This window comes from Physeter macrocephalus, chromosome 2 (genome assembly GCF_002837175.3).
Source record: "Physeter macrocephalus isolate SW-GA chromosome 2, ASM283717v5, whole genome shotgun sequence".
In the NCBI taxonomy this organism is placed as follows: domain Eukaryota; kingdom Metazoa; phylum Chordata; class Mammalia; order Artiodactyla; family Physeteridae; genus Physeter; species Physeter macrocephalus.
The window spans coordinates 78,517,829-78,537,027 of record NC_041215.1 but is presented as its reverse complement, the minus strand read 5'-3'; the positions used below and the strand labels follow the sequence as shown (position 1 = coordinate 78,537,027).

The following is a 19,199-nucleotide window of genomic DNA, read 5'->3' as shown; positions in this document are numbered from 1 at the left end:
TTGATAGGGAAGCCATACTTTACACTGTGAAATGTGTTAATTATTAGAAAACTGTACTGCAGAGTGTCATGGTAAAAAATACTGTTTATTAAACTTAATTGTTTTAAATTAATTAATTTATTTATTTTTGGCTGCATTGGGTCTTCATTGCTGTGCGCGGGCTTTCTCTAGATGCTGCAAGTGGGCGCTACTCTTTCGTTGGGGTGCACAGGCTTCTCGTTGCGTTGGCTTCTCTTGTTGTGGAGCACGGGCTCTAGGCCCACGGGCTTCAGTAGTTGTGGAATGTGGGCTCAGCAGTTGTGGCTCACGGGCTCTAGAGTGCAGGCTCAGTAGTTGTAGCACACGGGCTTAGTTGCTCCGTGGCATGTGGGATCTTCCCGGACCAGGGCTCGAACCTGTGTCCCCTGCATTGGCAGGTGGATTCTTAACCACTGCGCCACCAGGGAAGCCCTAAACTTAATTTTTAAAATGAAAAGAAAAAGAGGTACCACAGTGTATATCTGCTAATGTCTACAGGAGGACGTTCTCTAGATTAAGTAAATCACATGTAGTCATTAAAATTTTATTGCTTTTGTGGAGTTAAAATATGGCTAATCAAGAGTTAAAAGTACAGTTAAAGAAAGTCAGCAATGAATAAAAATGGAGACGCCTTGGTCATAACGGAGACTCCCCTTTGGGAATTTGCACATTTGTTATACATTTTTCTTTTCATAGTAGGAGTGGAGTTTTCATTTAAAACGCTGTGAAACTTGCTTTGAAGGTGGTGTGACTAGATAGAAAACAGAAGGTTGAGGGTTGACAAGGGGTCAATGTGGGAACAAGAGAAAGGAACATTATTCGTGATTGGATGAGACATTTATCAAGGTTGATTTGACAGTTTTTTCTTTTAGTAATATAGCTGTTGAAGGGAGCCATCAAAACGATTCCTTAACATTCACTGAGCGTCCACTGTGTGTAGAGGTTCTGTATTCATCAAACAACCTTCTCATAGTTTAGTTTTCCAAGTAGAAAGAAAATGCATTAATTGAGTAATAAATACAATTATTCATCCATATGACAATTCTATTTCTCATTAAATAATCATAAATGACCTTGGTTGTAAAAATAGAATTCATGTGAAGTTTGGCCATCATAAGCCCTCTATTTTTTTAAAAATTTATTTTATTTATTTATTTTTGGCTGCATTGGGTCTTCATTGCTGTGCGCGGGCTTTCTCTAGTTGCGGCAACTGGGGGCTACTCTTCGCTGCGGTGCGCAGGCTTCTCATTGCAGTGGCTTCTCTTGTTGCGGAGCACGGGCTCTAGGCACGCGGGCTTCAGTAGTTGTAACACGTGGGCTCAGTAGTGGTGGCTCGCGGGCTCTAGAGCACAGGCTCAGCAGTTGCGGCGCACGGGCTTAGTTGCTCCGCGGCACGTGGGACCCTCCCTGACCAGGGCTCGAACCCATGTCCCCTGCATTACCAGGCGGATTCCTAACCACTGCACCACCAGGGAAGCCCCAAGCCCTCTGTTTTTAAGTGGCAGATCAACTCTTTTGTGAGTAAAGTGTGAGAGTTCAATGTGAGGAAGCATTAATGTTGGGACTAGTATTGGTCAAAATAGGGGACTGTTATCCTTTGGTGTGTTTTGGTATATTCTTTGGAATATCTAAATCCTGTGACCATTAAAAATGTTTGTAAAAATAAAGAATAAATACAAGAATATTCTGAATCCTTGGAGAACCTTTTTTTAAAAATTTTATTTATTTATTTTTTGCTCATTGGGTCTTTGTTGCTGCATGTGGGCTTTCTCTAGTTGCAGCGAGCGGGGGCTACTCTTCGTTGCGGTGCGCGAGCTACTCTTCGTTGCGGTGCGCGGGCTTCTCATTGCGGAGCACGGACTCTAGGCATGCGGGCTTTGGTAGTTGTGGCTTGCGGGCTTAGTTGCTCCGCGGCGTGTGGGATCTTCCCGGACCAGGGCTCGACCCCGTGTCCCCTGCTTTGGCAGGCGGATTCTTAACCACTGGGCTACCAGGGAAGCCCTGGACGACCATTTTATAATTCAGCACGACATGGGATTTTCAGTGTTCCAGCTAGTTTTCATGCTTACGTTTAAGATATTGACAAATTATACCTTGGAGAGAGAATTTATCTTTTCAGGTATTGGTAAGCATGTCTAACAGCTCTTGAGTAGGCATATGCTAATGACAAAACAACAACTATTATCTTGTGTCCCTTTGTTGTGCTCGTATTTTAATTTTTTTACAGTTATAAAAAACTCTTGCAGGGGCTTCCCTGGTGGCGCGGTGGTTGAGAGTCTGCCTGCCGATGCAGGAGACACGGGTTCGTACCCCGGTCCGGGAAGATCCCACATGCCACGGAGCAGCTAGGCCCGTGAGCCATGGCCGCTGAGCCTGCGCATCCGGAGCCTGTGCTCCGCAACGGGAGAGGCCACAGCAGTGAGAGGCCCGCGTACCACAAAAAACCCCCCCCAAAACCAAAAAAAAACAAAACAACAACAACAAAACTCTTGCAGTATGATTTGCAAGTAAAGACATTTTTATGGAATAAGACTTTAGGTTCCAATTTAATAAACTAAGAATTTGATTGAAAACAACATGCTATTTTAGAGTGCTGTACTAGTTTCATGGAAATGGGCTAATAATAAGCAGAGGTAGATTAAATAAATACGTGGTATTTGCAATAAATGAACGTCAAGTGACACCATGTTAGCAATTCAAACAAGCTCCAACAGAAATACCTGGGATTAACTGAATTACTAAAACCTGTACTTGTAGCAGCCAGTAACTGATAGCAAGCGTATGTATTATGTAGATTTGCCTTTATAGGCACCTGCTTGCCAACAGTTCATTAATGGAAATTGTTGAAGTAAATATGCAGCAAATAATTTTTCCTTAGATTGTTGTTTTCCAGATTTAAATTCTGGGATACTCTAGCAAATGGCCTGCACATCAAAATAATGGATTAGTGGTTTTAAAAAGTTCACTATTAAAAAGGAAACATAACAATGAGGAAGGCTAAAATAATGCTCCATTGTACCGAAAAATGTAAATATCTTTTTACACTATTAAAACTAACAAAAGAATTATTTTTAGTACATATAATTTGATGAAAGTTGTTTATTTCTGCTGTATTGATTTTATAGTTGCATTTTTATTTAACTGAAAAATTGGTTTTGATTTTATGAGCTATACACAATAAAGAGTTAATTCTTAGGTTTATGTTTATGTTTACTCAAGTTACACTGAAATAATAATTTTAGTCAACACTGGAAGTCCAGATGACTTCATTTTTCTACACAATGAATTTACATTTCTGTTTGCAAAATGCTATTGTAAGAACTCTAACAGATACTTGTATGCTGACTCACAGCAGCATTATTCACAACAGCCAAAAGGCAGAAGCCACCCAAGCATTCATCTAGTGATGAGCAGATAAATAAAACGTAGTATATAAATACAATGAGTATTATTAGGCCGTAAAAAGGAATTAAGTTCTGATACTGGCCACAACATGGATGAACTTTGAAAGCATTAGGCTAAGTGAATAAGCCAGGCACAAAAGGGCAAACATTGGATGATTCCACTTATATGACATATCTTGAAGCTGGCAAATTCACAGGTTAGAAAGAATGTAGATTAGAGGTTACCAGGGACTGGAAGAGGAAGAAATGGGGAGTTATCACTTAACATGTAGAATTTCTGTTTGGAGTGATGAAAAATTTTGGAAATAGATAGTGGCGATGGTTGATTACAACACTGTGATTATAGTTAATGCCACTGAACCGTACACTTAAATATGGTTAAAATGACAAATATTATGCTGTATGTATTTTACTAAAATAAACATTTTAAATGTTTTAAAAATGTTATGCTAGGGCTTCCCTGGTGGCGCAGTGGTTGAGAGTCCGCCTGGCGATGCAGGGGACGCGGGTTCGTGCCCCGGTCCGGGAGGATCCCACATGCCGCGGAGCGGTTAGGCCCATGAGCCATGGCCGCTGAGTCTGCGCGTCCGGAGCCTGTGCTCCGCAACGGGAGAGCCCACAACAGTGAGAGGCCCGCGTACCGCAAAAAAAAAAAAAAAATGTTATTCTAGACTTTTGCAGAGATGATCATAATCTATTTACTAATCATCCAAGAGTTACACAACCCAAGGTCTAAAGATCTTTGGGGTAAATAAGTAGTTTTCCAGATTAGGACGTGAGGATTTAAGGAAAGACTGGGACAGACCACAGCAATTTAAACTCACGCTCAAAGATTCTCCATAAAATAAAGGATCCCAATGTGACAGACAAGTGGAGTAACCACAGGTCTAGTCATAAAAATGTCTAGTAGTAATGTCCTTATCAGAGCACACAGATGTCTAACAGCTATTGTGTTTGCAGTAAGATATGTAACTGCTCCCACTGTTTCCAATCGGGGCTGGTTTCTTCTTCCCTCCCTCCCTCCTTCTTTCTTCATAGGAAAACTTATCAGGGATTTGGGGAGGAGGTGGGCACTCTGTTAATTTGCTTTCAACTGGCATTTCTAAGCATTTATGTGGGGAGATGACCCATTAGCTCAGTTGGCCATGTTCCCGGAACTTGACCAGCACGTTCCAAATGGCTGATCCAATCAGAGAGAATAAGAGAATCTAAATATCATAATTTAACTAAATTTACTAAGCATCATAATTTAACTAAATTTAAGTTTAGGGGGTGGTTAAGTTTTAACATCCTTCCTTTAAAGTACTTTCAACAGTTTTATAATAAGGTTTTAAGTTAATTAGTATCTTCATCTTCAGAGCAATCCCTTTCCCTCTATTCAAAACTTTTTTCTCTTTAATTTTGGAGAGCTACCATAGAACCCTTAAAGATTCTATGAGTTTTTTTCTTTTAATTGAAGTATAGTTGATTTACAATATTGTGTTAGTTTAGGTGTACAACAAAGTGATTCAGTTATATATATTTTTTCAGATTATTTTCCATTTTAGATTATAAAATATTGAATATAGTTCCCTGTGCTGTACAGTAAATCCTTGATGCTTATCTATTTTATGTATAGTAGTTTGCATCTGTTAATCCAATACTCCTAATTTATCTCTTTCCCTCTCTTTCCCCTTTGGTAACCATAAGTTTGTTTTCTTTGTCTGTAAGTCTGTTTCTGTTTTGTATATAGATGCATTTGTATTATTTTTTAGATTCCACATATAAGTGATACCATATAATATCTATCTTTGTCTGAATTACTTCACTTAGTATAATATTCTCTAGGTACATCCATGTTGCTGCAAATGGCAATATTTCATTCTTTTTTATGGCTGAGTAATATTCCATTGTATATGCGCGTGCGCACACGCGCGTGTGCGCGCATGTATATATATATATATACATGCCTCATCTTCTTAAACCAGTGGGCACTTGGGGGTTGTTTCCGTGTATTGGTTATTGTAAATAGTGCTGCTATGAACATTGGGGTGAAAGATTTTGTGTTTTTAAAGCTTGTTTTACATTTTAAAATATTCCATTGATACAGCCTGCATGTATTTATGTGATAATATATTAAAAATAAAGTTGGGTTCACTTCTTTTTGTGAAAGAAAGATACCAATGGCACTCTACTTATCACTATAAAATCAAAGCAGTAGTTTATGAAGACCCATATCATTAGGCTGGCAGGGTCTATTTACATCTTATATTAGGAACAAGCTTTTCTCCCTGGTTGTCAACAGCTCTTAGCCACTACATAGAAGCAGGACTGTGTCTCACAGGGTCCATCTTTCTGCCTGTGATGTGGTACCGACCACAAAGACAGTAGGTGTAAAAAAAAATCCAAGGTACACTTCTACTGTCCACGAGTGTCAGCTGCTCCTCCTTGCCCTCTGGTGTGTGGTATTTAAAACACTCCTGATTTCTGGAGGACCCTGATTTCTGAGGTCCTCACCAATTCCAAGATTCTATGATTCCATCAGAGTATGAGAGTAAAAGAAAGAAAAATGGCTCATCCAATCCTTCAAAAGGAAGCAGTCTCCTTACTGGACTGTGCATTCAAGGTCAAAGGCTCTCTCCAAAGACAGCTCTGTCTCCAAAATATCAATCTGATCCAGGATCAGTATAGTCCCCCAAAGTTCAAGAAGATATGAGATGAACCCACTTTTTTTTTTTTTTTTGCAGTACGCGGGCCTCTCACTGCTGTGGCCTCTCCCGTTGCGAAGCACAGGCTCCGGACGCACAGGCTCAGTGGCCATGGCTCATGGGCCCAGACGCTCTGCGGCATGTGGGATCTTCCCGGACCGGGGCACGAACCCGTGTCCCCTGCATCGGCAGGCAGACTCCCAACCACTGCGCCACCAGGGAAGCCCGAACCCACTTTTTTTAAAAAATAAAAATTACACATATAAGAAGAGAGATGGGGAAGAAATAAAATAACATATTGATTGTGGTTATCTGTAGGTGGCGAAAAGAATCATAAATCATTTAAAATTTTTATATATTTCCCAAATTCTTTACAATAAGCCTCTATACATGCATGTTATATGTAATATATATGACTAGAGCATATAAATATAAAATTAAAAATATTGATTTGCATGGAAATTCTGATTTTTCCCTAGGATTGGGTCAGGAAGAGATAAAACTCTTTCCTTACTTCCCCAGAACTACCCTAGGTATATAAAAACTAGTTTAGTTAACCTCTGAGCTAGGAGTTTCTCTTGATATGGCTCCAGAGCAAACTAGTGTTTGCCTGGGTTATTCATGAAGAAGGTCATGGGCTCTGAGAGGCCATGAGACAAAGGTGCTGGACACTGAGTGCACCTATTCAGAGTCTGGCTCAGTGCTTTATTAAATGATCGTCCTTCCTCTCCCTTCTGACATTTGCTCCTGTGGCCCAGTGCTCTTGAGGGAAGCCTTCCCTACGTTGCTCATCTTGCACCATGTCTAGTATAATACCACCTGAGGGAGAAAGGTCAGATGCTTTATATACCGGAAGTACTCAATAATATCTGAAGGGTGGATGAACAAATAGTATTTGATGATAAGAATATTAAACGTGTTTAAGTAATTGCCACGGTAAGAGTTCATGTTAGGTAAATGTTTACTCTGAACAGGACAGTAAGACGATTAAAATGCCTGTGGGTGTGGCTTTGCTTTAATATTCATTCTGTTCTTTTACATGCATAAGGGTTACTTAAGGGTATTATTTTATAAGAATGACAGTCAATCAACCATGGAAATTTATGTTCACCAGCTCATTATTGATTTGAACTTTCAGAATGAAGACTTGGATGGCTACAAGTTGCCTCTTGCAGGCTCTGCCATCCACGACAATCAAACAGGCAAAATTTCTTGACCACCCTTCCCTGTTTGGCTATTCTCCAAGCATGCCCTCATTGCACTTTTTCAGATTCAGAATGCAGAGGCTTGCTTAGTCTTAAACCTTCCAGTTCCAGTTTTCTACCCAATGCATTTTACCATTTATATTTCCAAAAATCACCTCTGCAAGTAAGCCAGCTTCTTATCAAATCCACACTTTCCATACCCACTGTGGCAGACACTCCTCTACCACACACTGAAAAATGGAGCCCTGATTCTCAGGAGTGGGGCTACATTTCACAAAGGCTTCTTTCTGTGGACTGAATGTGTTCCCCTAAAATTCATATGTTGAAACCTAACCCCCAATGTGATGGTATTCGAAGGTGGGGCCTGTGGGAGGTGATTAGGTCATGAGGGTGAAGCCCTCATGAATGAGATTAGTGCCCTTATAAAGGTGACCCGAGAATTCTCTCACCCCTTCCTTCTGCCCTGTGAGAAGACGGCCATCTGTGAACCAGGAAGCGGGTTCTCACCAGAAACTGAATCTGCTAACAACTTGATCTCAGACTTCCCAGCCTCCAGAACTGTGATGAATAAATGTTTGTTGTTTATAAGCCATCCCACCTTCGGTATTCTGTTACAGCAGCCTGAATGGACTAAGACAGCCCTCTTCATAGGCTTGGGCCAGTATCACAAAACTCTACAATAACTGAACCAGGCCTCTTATGAACAGGAGGGGTTCGAAAAGACAATGCCACTGGTCTTCTCAGAACAGCATACCTCTTATCATTATCCCCACAGAGCCCAGAACTATCGGACTTAGCAGTGGAATGTAAGGGAAAAGGGGAAATTCTTGATTTAAAAACTCCTAAAACAGTAGTGTGTTTACAAATCTATAAGGTCAAAATACCTGGCTCTTTCAGGAAAGAAGTGGGTAGACCTTCCCTTCCCTTTTAACTCTTTCAGGCTCTGATTATAAAGATAACTGAGGCAGAATGCTCAGTTACTCTCAATAATCAGAAGATTTACGTATCAGATCACAAGAACCAGGGTCAAGAAAAAGTTGTTTAATTCATTGCATTTTTACTCCAAGAGTATCATGGCTAGAGGCATTTTCCTAAAATAAAAATTTGATTCTTACATGTATGGCAAGATGGAAAACCAGCCCCCATTCCTCCTAAAAACTCAGTGCTATAGAACAACTTTAAAAGTAGGCTTGGATGATTTTCATTCCTGTATTTAATCACCAGAGTCATACCCAGGTCATGCTCTTTGAGTCATTTTAGGCTTAATGAGACTCATTCAATAACATGACAAGCAGCAAACCTCTCAGTTCTGTACGTTCTCTTTCAAATGCTGCCCTTTAGGTATTCAGGGAAATAAAGAAGGATAAATGACCTGAATTCAGGTTCCATAATATAATACAGCCTATATTCCTCATGACATTTGATGTCATGAAAACTTTTCTTTGGAAGAAAAATGGCTAGAAATACTAAGAAGGAAAAATAAACAAGTCATTCTGCTCACTCTTCATGAACAGTCAAGACGGAGCCATGTGGGATGCATTACAAATGTCACCGGTACTGGGAAGTCCAAATTGCTCAATGGTTTTCCTGGTGGGTTGCAGCAGACTCACCACATGCAGCTGCTTGGACAGCAGCCTAGGCTCCCCTCCAGGGATCAGGCTGCTCTCTAGTTAAGTACATACCCAACTAAGGGCAGACTAACCTGGCAGGATGGAAGGGTGGCTAAAACTGAATGAAATAAATAGTGAAGATTTAAGGATAGGGATTTAAGAGATATCTCCAAGGCACAAAAAGGCTAAGGGACTTTAGATTCTTCATGCTCACAACAGAATGTCACTGTGATGACATGAAAAAGTAAAATATATTATAAACAACCTGTATTCAGTTTGGGTGACAAAAGCACATTCAAGCACCTACCTTTCCACTAAACAACTTATGTAACTTGGTCAAAGAGATCACTTGGGGCTAAAATAACACAGAAAACCTCCCCAAAGAAGGCCCTCGAATAAGACTTAAAGTATGAACTAATGAAGGATTAGGCTTTTTTTTTTTAAATGAAAAGCAATATAATTTAATCAAAAACTAGATTAGGCGAGTGGAAATTTAAATTTTAATTATAAAATAGATGGCCCTGGAGCCACCTGGTCACTCTGGACCTTGTTTTCTTCCTAGAAAACTACTTGGCTGGACAAAATTATCTTCCAGATTCCTTCATGCTCTAAATTTCTTTCCATTTCTATAAAAAAAAATTGATGCATTATTAACAGTACTTTATTCAGAGTGGGTGTTCAATAGATATTTGCTAAACTGAACTGAGGTAATTAACTGTGGTGTGTTAGGACATCCTCTGGAGTCAAACAGGCTGAAGCATGAGTCTTGGCTATGCCACCTATAAGCTGGGTGACTTTAAGGAAGTTATTTAACCTCTCTGGGCCCGTCTCCTTAAGGGAGAACAGAAATCCTACCCCAGTGTCTAGCAAATACTAGGTGCTTAACCAATGCTAATTCCTTTCTCTGAAGGCTTTCCCCTTCCTTTTTAATCAGTTCATCATTCAGAGTCAAGTCACGCTTACGAGCAAAGATCAGATCTCTTCCAGCAGTGGATTACACTTTCGTAATTGGTTTGTATTAGTTAGCTTCATGTATTTATTATATTTGACTTTATGTTTATCTGTGTTTTTACCTAAATATAGCACTTTAACACTTCCAAAGCACTTATGTTATTTGACTCTCACAAATAAGTTAGATATTTTTATCATATTTTAGACTTAAGAAAACTGGGTCATTGATTTGATTTGTGCAGACTCATTTTTTTTCTAAGGAGCCTAGTAAACTTCAGTAATCAAGTTTGCAACTAGGTCTTCTACTTCTGCCTCTTTTTATAAATTTCCACCCCCCTTTAAAAAAAGTCCAATAAAATATAAGTCCTTTCATCTAAATATATATTTTTTAAAATTTATTTATTTATTTGTTTTTATTTTTGGCTGTGTTGGGTCTTTGCTGCTGTGTGTGGGCTTTCTCTAGTTGCGGTGAGCGGGGGCTACTCTTCATTGCGGTGCATGGGTTTCTCATTGTGGTGGCTTCTCTTGTTGCGTAGCACGGGCTCTAGGCGCATGGGCTCAGGAGTTGTGGCATGTGGGCTCTAGAGCACAGGCTAGTAGTTATGGCGCATGGGCTTAGTTGCTCCGCAGCATGTGGGATCTTCCTGGACCAGGGTCGAACCCGTGTCCCCTGCATTGGCAGGCGGATTCTTAACCACTGCACCACCAGGAAAGCCCTCTAAATATTTTTTATTAAAAGCTGCCCTTGCTCAAAGAGATTCCAGTTTGCAGACACCTGAATAATAATAGGTAGGATGTACTAAGTGCCTAGTATGCCAAGCACTTTATGTAGACTGCTTTTGTTTTTTAATGTTTCCATTTTTTTTAACATCTTTATTGGAGTATAATTGCTTTACAATGGGGTGTTAGTTTCTGCTTTATAACAAAGTGAATCAGCTATACACATACATATATCCCCATATCTCCTTCCTCTTGCATCTCCCTCCCTCCCACCCTCCCTATCCCACCCCTCTAGGTGGTCACAAAGCACCGAGCTGGTCTCCCTGTGCTATGCGGCTGCTTCCTACTAGCTATCTATTTTACATTTAGTAGTGTATATATGTCCATGCCACTCTCTCACTTCGTCCCAGCTTCCCCTTCCCCCTCCTCTTCCATTTGTTTTTATTTCAGTTTGCGATCTTCTTCTTTTATTTTGAAATGTTTTATATTTGCTGTGAATACATTTGCTAATGCTATTTAATGACTTAGATCAATCTAGAGAACTAAAACATAATATAAATGTAATTTTAAAACGCATACTTTTTTTTGAGCAGAGGTACTTATTTATCTTTCTTTTGAATGTATGTAGTATGAAGAAATTAAAGGAAGAAATGGAAGGGGTAGTTAAAGAACTTAATGACAATAGTCATATTTTAGAAAGGTGAGTAATGCAAAAATCATTCTGCCTGGTGATTACATATGCAATTGGTAGACTAACCTTTTAAATCCTCACAGCAAACCATGAGTGAGGGCCCTTCACTGTCACCCTTCACTAGGCACAGAGAAGTTTTAAAACTTGCCTAAGGGCACAGAAAATGGCAAAGCCAGGTTTTTAACACAGGTTGTCTTATGTAAAAGCTCTGCTTATAACCACTAAACCATCCCACTTTACTTGACAAACCTAATCTGAATGCAGAATGGAACATTAGTTTATAGAACATCCGAAAATTACAATAGGCCTAGAAAATTTAGAAGTGTGAGAAGCAACTCCTCATCAACTCCCCCTTAGGGCCTTGGCCACTGCCCCCACTGCAAGATTTCCATACCTTCCTGATACTCAACTGTGCAGGATCAAGTCAAGAACCAAGATCTAATTCCCGCAGGCACTAGGCCGTCAGGCCAGCCAGGAACGACCAAATTGATAGCTAATAAAACCAGTTAATTGCACAGCATGAAGCCCCCTCTCTCTACACAAAAATTACATGGTTAGGAATTTTGAGCGACTCTCGCAATCTGATTAGCTAAGTGCTTTATAATATTACTCTACAGTGCAACAGAGTTTGATTATTTACATCCCATAAGAGAAATGTTTGCTACATTTATTATGGAAATCTGAAAAATCATTTAGAAGAATTCAGGCAAATTTAATTTTTAAATAGTCTTGAAAAGTCCTTTCACATCTTGTAGACTCCAATTAGACAGTATCTTGAATACCTGGATTCTTCAGCTAAATTAATGATTTCACTATTTCTGGACTCTGTCAGCATACTCAAACAATAACTAATGACAAAGGCATGTGTGTGATATCTGCCAGACTACTGAGTGAAAAAAAAAAAAGTACGAAATCCCAACAAATATATAGTAAAAATAATCTGGAATCATAGGCTCTTAAGATCATTTCTCCCCTAAAGGTCTGATGAAGAGATAGCCTCCACTTAAGCAAACCCTCCAATACTAATAACTATCACCACCTACCATGACAATCTTTCCTTCCACTAACCTTCATGTTGAAATCTAAGTCTTTCTTGTGTTCAATAGAGATGGTGAAAGATAACATCTGAAAGCTAATTTTTATATCACATTATATATTTTCCTAAGGCTAAAAATTTTAATTCTTATCAATTTCTTGACATATCTTATTTTTCAATTTTGGGGGGTTATCTTTACCTAAGTTTATGCAAAGACATCAGTGATTCTGAAAACATATTTAAATAATTGGTATTAGGTACAGCCATCTGACTGAATGTATTTACTTTTCAGCCCAATATTGGGATATGTTGTAAACTTGGTTACCGTGGCTCTCCTCAAAACCATCTTTATATTCCTCCCATCTAAAAGAAAATTTTTGATGTTTTTAGTTCAATCATATAAAGTTATAATTTAAGTATAATGGTCTTAGTAAAAGGAATATTTGTGATTTTCCTGAACTGGTTTGTTTTTATCCCATTGCTCAACAATCTATCATGTTACATTTTTCAAGTTGATTGCTAAAAAGCTTAGACACAAATCTGTTGCCTACATCTAGAAAGTACAAAGAACCTCATGAGTGTGTTTTTATCATACTAACTTCATTCCTGTTTTCATTTTGTTTTTCTACCATATTTTCCATTTGCCCCATTTTCCTACTTTAATTTTTTTACATCTCACAATTTGTATTTTTATTAGCTGCCTTAAATCGTTTTGACAACAAGGTCATACAATAAAATAGTATTCTTCAGTGTATCTCAAATTGGAGTCCTCGATAAGATTCTGGGGTCCACAGATAGATTCTTGGCAGCCCATCAAGTGAAAACTCAAAGAAACACTGGTCTAGTCGAAGGGTTACCTCTTGGTTACCTATCTGTGCACACAGATACTATTTCCTTAGCTTTTTCTCCTCCAGCAGGCTTCACCAGCATTCTGCTTTAGCAATTTATGACAATCCCTTAGATCCTTCCATTACTCACCCATCTCAAACTTAGAAGCCCCTCCTTGACCTTAATCTTTTAGCCTTATTCCCCTTAAACCTGCTCTTCAGTTGATCACATTGAGGTCTCTAGTCCCTTAATTCCTTTCAGTTTTTCCTTTCTAATCAACTGGGTTCTATTGAAAGAAACAGAGATCCAAAATAGCAGTAGTTTAAAGAAGTAGTTTATATTGTCTCAAAGCATGAAGGCTGCACGAAGCCCAATATGGCAGCCCCACAACTACCTCTGGCCCACCATCCTCCCTTAGCACTGGTTGGCATCCTGAAGGTTACCTGATGGTCACAATACAATCCCTGAGGTTCCAAGCCATTATATTTACATTCCACGCAGGAGGAAGGAGGAAAGCGCATAAAGGCATCCTCTTAGGTCAGCCTCCTTTAAAGAGCTTTCTCAGTAATCTCATCCAATGAGTTCTGTTTACAACTCCAATTACTGAAAGCTAAAAAACTGTAGCAGTAATTTTGAGTATCTCCAGTTTGCTCCCTTTTTTCTGGCTGCACCAGGCAGCAGGCGGGATCTTCCCCAACCAGGGATCGAACCTGTGGCCCCCGCATTGGCAGCGCGGAGTCTTAACCACTGCGCCACCAGGGAAGTCCCAGCTCCCTTTTTCATTCTCTGTTCACCCAACAAATATTTACTGAGTGCCTATGTGCCAGGCACTATTTTTCTGGTGCTGAGGATAGTGATGAACAAGATAGCAAAACCCTTGCCTTCATGAAGCTGACAGTCTAGTAGGGGAAAACAGACAATGATAATATCAAGTAGTAAACAAGACAACCTTTATGAATCAGCTACAATAAACCTCGACTATTTTCATGTCCTTTAGCTACTCTTTCCTTTTTCAGTCTCAGATTACTATGACTACTCTACACTGGGGAAACAGGCATAACTGCCTTCAGTATTCCCTCCTTATGCTTCCTGCCTTTCTTTCTGCCTCTGAGAAAATGGTATCCTTCCTCCCCCAGACCTTACCCTGACACCTGTGCTCTTTATATTTCCCCTTCTTCCCTCAGGACATTACGATCCATCAACTATATCCTTCCCGGAGCCTTTAATCTCTTTCTAGTTCTAACTTCTAGGCCGAAAAAATGCTTGAGTTTCATCTCTCCAAGAAACAAACAACTTTCCCTGACCCTCTCTCCTTCTCAAACTACTTTCCTAAACATCAAAATGTCTTGAAATAATACTTTACACTAAGTTCTGTTTCCTTGCTTTCTATTCACTTCTTAATCCAATTATATTTGGCTGAATTTTTATTCTGTTGTTCAAGTTCCCCTAACTAACTCTGAATTCTGATCTTTTCTTTTAAATACCCTTTATAGGTTCTGTTTTGAGTTTTTAAGTTAAATATAACCTCCCCTTAACAGTCTGATACTGTCCTAGGCATCTATACCTGTGCTATATCCTGGTATGAATGAAAACAAGGATGAGACACAGGCATTGTAGGTTATATGAAAATAAAATAAACCCCTACCATCAAGACTTACACAATATCAGGGGAATAATAAAAGTGCATAAAAACGAGATGCAACACAACCAATGTAAGAAGTACAAAGTGTTGTGGAGGACCCATGTGGAGATTAGGTGAAGCTGGGGGATAATGGAAAGCTTCAACTAGACAATACAGAATGAATTCAGTTTTGATTTATAGCTGGTGAAGGCTTGGAATTCCAAGCAAAGGGAATAGCAAGAGCTTTGGTAGAGACACAGCATGGGGCAGCATATTTGAGAGACAGAAGCACTTTTGTTTGGTTGGAACATGGAGTATATGCAGAACACAGATAGGTAATGGACCTGTCTACAGCAACATGACAATACATGCTAAGCTGATTTTCAGGTTGAATTTCAGTAGGAGAGACTCCTAAAAAGTAAGAAAACATATTAATGTTTAAACAGACCTTCCAGCCTGGCCTGCAGAGGTAAAAGAATTATTAATTTACCACTAGTTGGAATTTAAAGGTCATCTGCTCCAACTGTCCCTCTAATGAAGTAATTCCCTTAGTAATATTTTAAGAAATAGGGATTCCACCTCTGCTTGAACACTCCTAAGGACAAGTTAACACCAGGAAAGCAGTGATGTATTGCTGGGAATTTGGAAATGACTGACTTAAACAGGTGAAAGCAGAGATATGCCAAGTCCCTCTAAAGTGAAAAGATCCTTTTAGGCCAGCAGTGTGGGAGATAACTTGATTGAAAGTATTAACATATTTAAAGTTCATGTGTGTGCATGTGTGTACACATGTATATATTTGTGTAGTTAGGGGTAGTTAGGGATGGTCAGCCATAATGGCCTAGAAAAAAGTTAGAGATAATAAACACTGGCAGAGAAGTTTGTAAGGCATAATAACTTCCCCAATGAGGCGGGTCCTGTTGGAGGGTAGATAAATCAGATTATCAGCAGAATGTAGTAGTAGAACATATTCAAATCCCATTACTAACTCCTCTTGTTCTGAGTCCACACTCACAAAGCAATGTCTCACCTACGAATGGAAAATTTTAAAATTAGTAAGTTGACTTTATTCTTCAGTTGCAGTCAAATACGTTAGCATGATTTAGCACTGAGTCCACTCAACTCTGAAATTTCTGATCACATAAAGCAGAAGCTACCTGAGACTTCCCTGGTGGTCCAATGGTTAAGACTCTGTGCTTCCACTGCAGGGATTGCGGTTCGATCCCTGGTCGGGGAACTAAGATCCCACTTGCCACGTGGCGCAGCCAAAAAAAACGAAAAAAAAAAAAAAAAAAAAAAGCAGAAGCTACCTTACTAGTGAGCTATTTGGGCAGCTACCAGCTTTCCCTAGAAGTTGCCTTCCCTATATCCTTGGGAGCCTTCGATCTCTTATAGTAGGAAACTACTTTTCAAGATAGCCTATTCTGTTGTCTCAAATTACTTGAGTTGACCCATGTAACTTCCTGTGCTCCTTGAACTTGCTTGCTCAGATTTTTATGTCATTTCCAAACACCATCACACCCCCAATTCTGATTTTTCTCTTTGCTTGAAGAGTCAGTTGTCCTTAATCTGACTGCAGCTCTCTTTAATACCTTAACATTGATACCTCTGAGCAGAAAGAAAAAGAGTCCCTTTTTCTTGGCATTTGATAATGGTACTTAATGATACTGTAACATTCTTCCCACGCCTGTTGACTGAAGCAGTGTTTGTGTAACAGGATTCCTTTTATTTCATGCAACAACGCTTAGAACCCTGGAGACATCAGAGACAGGCCTCAGTTTATATTCTGAGTGCCCTAGGTGGAACTCTTCTCATGCAACAGACCATTATCATCACTAAAAGTGTCAGAGAAAATAATTCAAGATTTTCTGTATAATTATGCTTATCAATGGCATATGACCCTCAAAAGACAAGAATCATTTTGCACGTAAACAAATATAAACCTGGAGATGACGTATGTTATATATCAACAAAAGCATCACTTCTGGGAGCCCGAGACCTTTGTTAACAAAACACACAGAAAGTCATTGCTGAATATAGCCGAGATGGAACAGTGAGCCCTGAGATACAAGGTCTCACTAAGTAGTGAGGTCCAACAGTGAACCCAGAGATAAAGAAGAAAATAAACCAGAACAAGAAAATAAACCAGAACATCAGCATGTTTTCCGAAGGAGTTGGAGAGAAGATTGTGGGTTATGAAGCATGAGAACATAGACCTTGTTAAAGGCCTAAAGAAAGCTATACAATTTTCTTTAAGGCTGGGAGAAAGGGACTTGATACAGATGAACCAGCTCCCATAAATACTATCATTTTATAATTCTTTTGCAATCAATGAATGTAATAACTTTTGAGTTTCAGAAGTTGAAAGCTGAATACACCATCACTCACACACTACTCTACCTAATACTCATGCAGGGCTTCCTGTGTATTAACACTGTCTCATCACTTTACAGACATTAATGCATTTAATCCACAAAGTAAATACTATTATTACCCCCAGTTTATCTCTAGGAAACTAAAGAACAGGAGGCTATGTATCTTGCTCATGGTCAGATAGCTGAGAAGCAGTGAAGCCAAGATTCAAACCAGGCAGTCTGGCTATATAGCCTATGATCTAGACCATGACACAGTACTGCCTCTCTCACAAATGAATGTCGATAGATGTACATGCTCTATCATGTACACAGATGTACATGGACACACATTTCTATATATTTCATATAAATGGACAAACTCACCTGTGACAATACATATGCCTAATATAGTAAATACTCTAAGATATTTATTTGATCTGGGTATGGAAAGAACTCTAGAATCAGAATCAAGAGACCCATGTTTAGTCTTGGTTCTGACACTTGATGGCTATGTGATTTGGGGTCTCAGCTCACCTAATGATAAAAATGTCAAAATGTGGAGGTAAAACGGGCTTCCCTGGTGGCGCAGTGGTTGAGAATCCGCCTGCCGATGCAGGGGACACAGGTTCGTGCCCCGGTCCGGGAAGATCCCACATGCCGCGGAGCGCCTGGGCCCGTGAGCCATGGCCGCTAGCCTGTGCTCCACAACGGGAGAGGCCACAACAGTGAGAGGCCCGCGTACCGCAAAAAAAAAAAAAGGAGGTAAAAAGGACAGAATGAATGATCTAAAGTCCCTTCAACTCTAACATGCTGACTCAAATCGGATTTAATTGGTATGGGGTGGGACCCAGGCATGGGTGTGTCTTAGAAGCTTCCCAGGTGAGTCTAATGTGCACTGGCCAAGAGTGGTTTCTGTGGAAGCTACACTGTAGCCTCGTTACTTTGGAGTCGGAAACCCTGGGGCTGAATTTCAACTTTCTCATGTGTGAGCTGTGTGGCCTTGAGAATCTCTTAATGTCACTGAGCTTGCTCTCCATCTGTAAAATAAGAAAACCAGTATCTACTTAAAGCAGCTGTGAGGGCCAAATATGCATGGAAAGTACATGCTAGGCACCTGATTTTCCTCAATGAATCATTCCTAGAGTGAACAAAGACAAAATTTTTAGAAGATATACAGAACTGAACTCAGATACACAGAACATCAGTTAGAACTATGAAGTGCTGGAAAACAGATGCAAAGACTGACAGCAACAGCGCAGTGAAACTCATACAGGAGAGAATACCTGTCCTGCCACAGGTCTGGGCAGGAGAGTGACCACAAACCAGAGAGGGTCTAGTGAATACAGCACTGGAAGAGAGTGAAGGCATATGTCATCCTGCATACTCAGGTAACACCACAGCAGCTGGAAGAATCTTTAAATCCAAAGACCAAAATATACCAAGAAGACCACAAGTTGTTAAGCCTGGTTCTTCTAATCTCTAAATAAATCTCTTCAAGTCCCCTACTATTTTAAAAATAAAGTGCCAAGCTGAAGGAAAGTGAACATAACTTCTCTTTTCGACACACGGAGTAAGGAATCCAGCTTACCATCATCAGCCTCACAATTACTGCATTTGCAGAACGAAATGTGAATTTGGTGGGGCAGGTCTTGTGTTTCCATCTTCTGCCTATTCTCAGAGCTCTGTGTCAGAGGTCACAGAAGAGCACACAATATACCATTATTTGTTTTCAAAACAGCTGCCTGTGGCCCTGGCTGTCATTCATCATAATGAGGTTTCTGTTGTGTTAGTTTGATCAAATGAGCCCAGTATATGTAACTGTATTCTCCATTCAAATATGGAAGGACTATTGGCTCAAAGGCAATGGGGAAAATATTTTTCAGTTATTTTTCCAGGAGTGAACACGGATCACAATGATCTATTATCTGTAAAATGAGGATATTATCTCTCAGCTCTCTAAAGGCTATTGGGAGGACGGCCCAGAGAGCAGCGCATTCTTACTGCGGCAGCACAGAGAGGAACACAGGTATGGCATCAGGAACGCAAGGACTTGGGTTTCCGGTTCTGGTTTTTC

General features: G+C 39.8%; 1 protein-coding gene across 4 annotated transcripts in view; it reads right to left on the bottom strand.

Moving 5' to 3' along the window:
- Positions 1-19,199, bottom strand: part of MAP3K20 (mitogen-activated protein kinase kinase kinase 20) — a 147,066-nt gene that overhangs the window by 49,895 nt on the left and 77,972 nt on the right. The window lies entirely within an intron of this gene.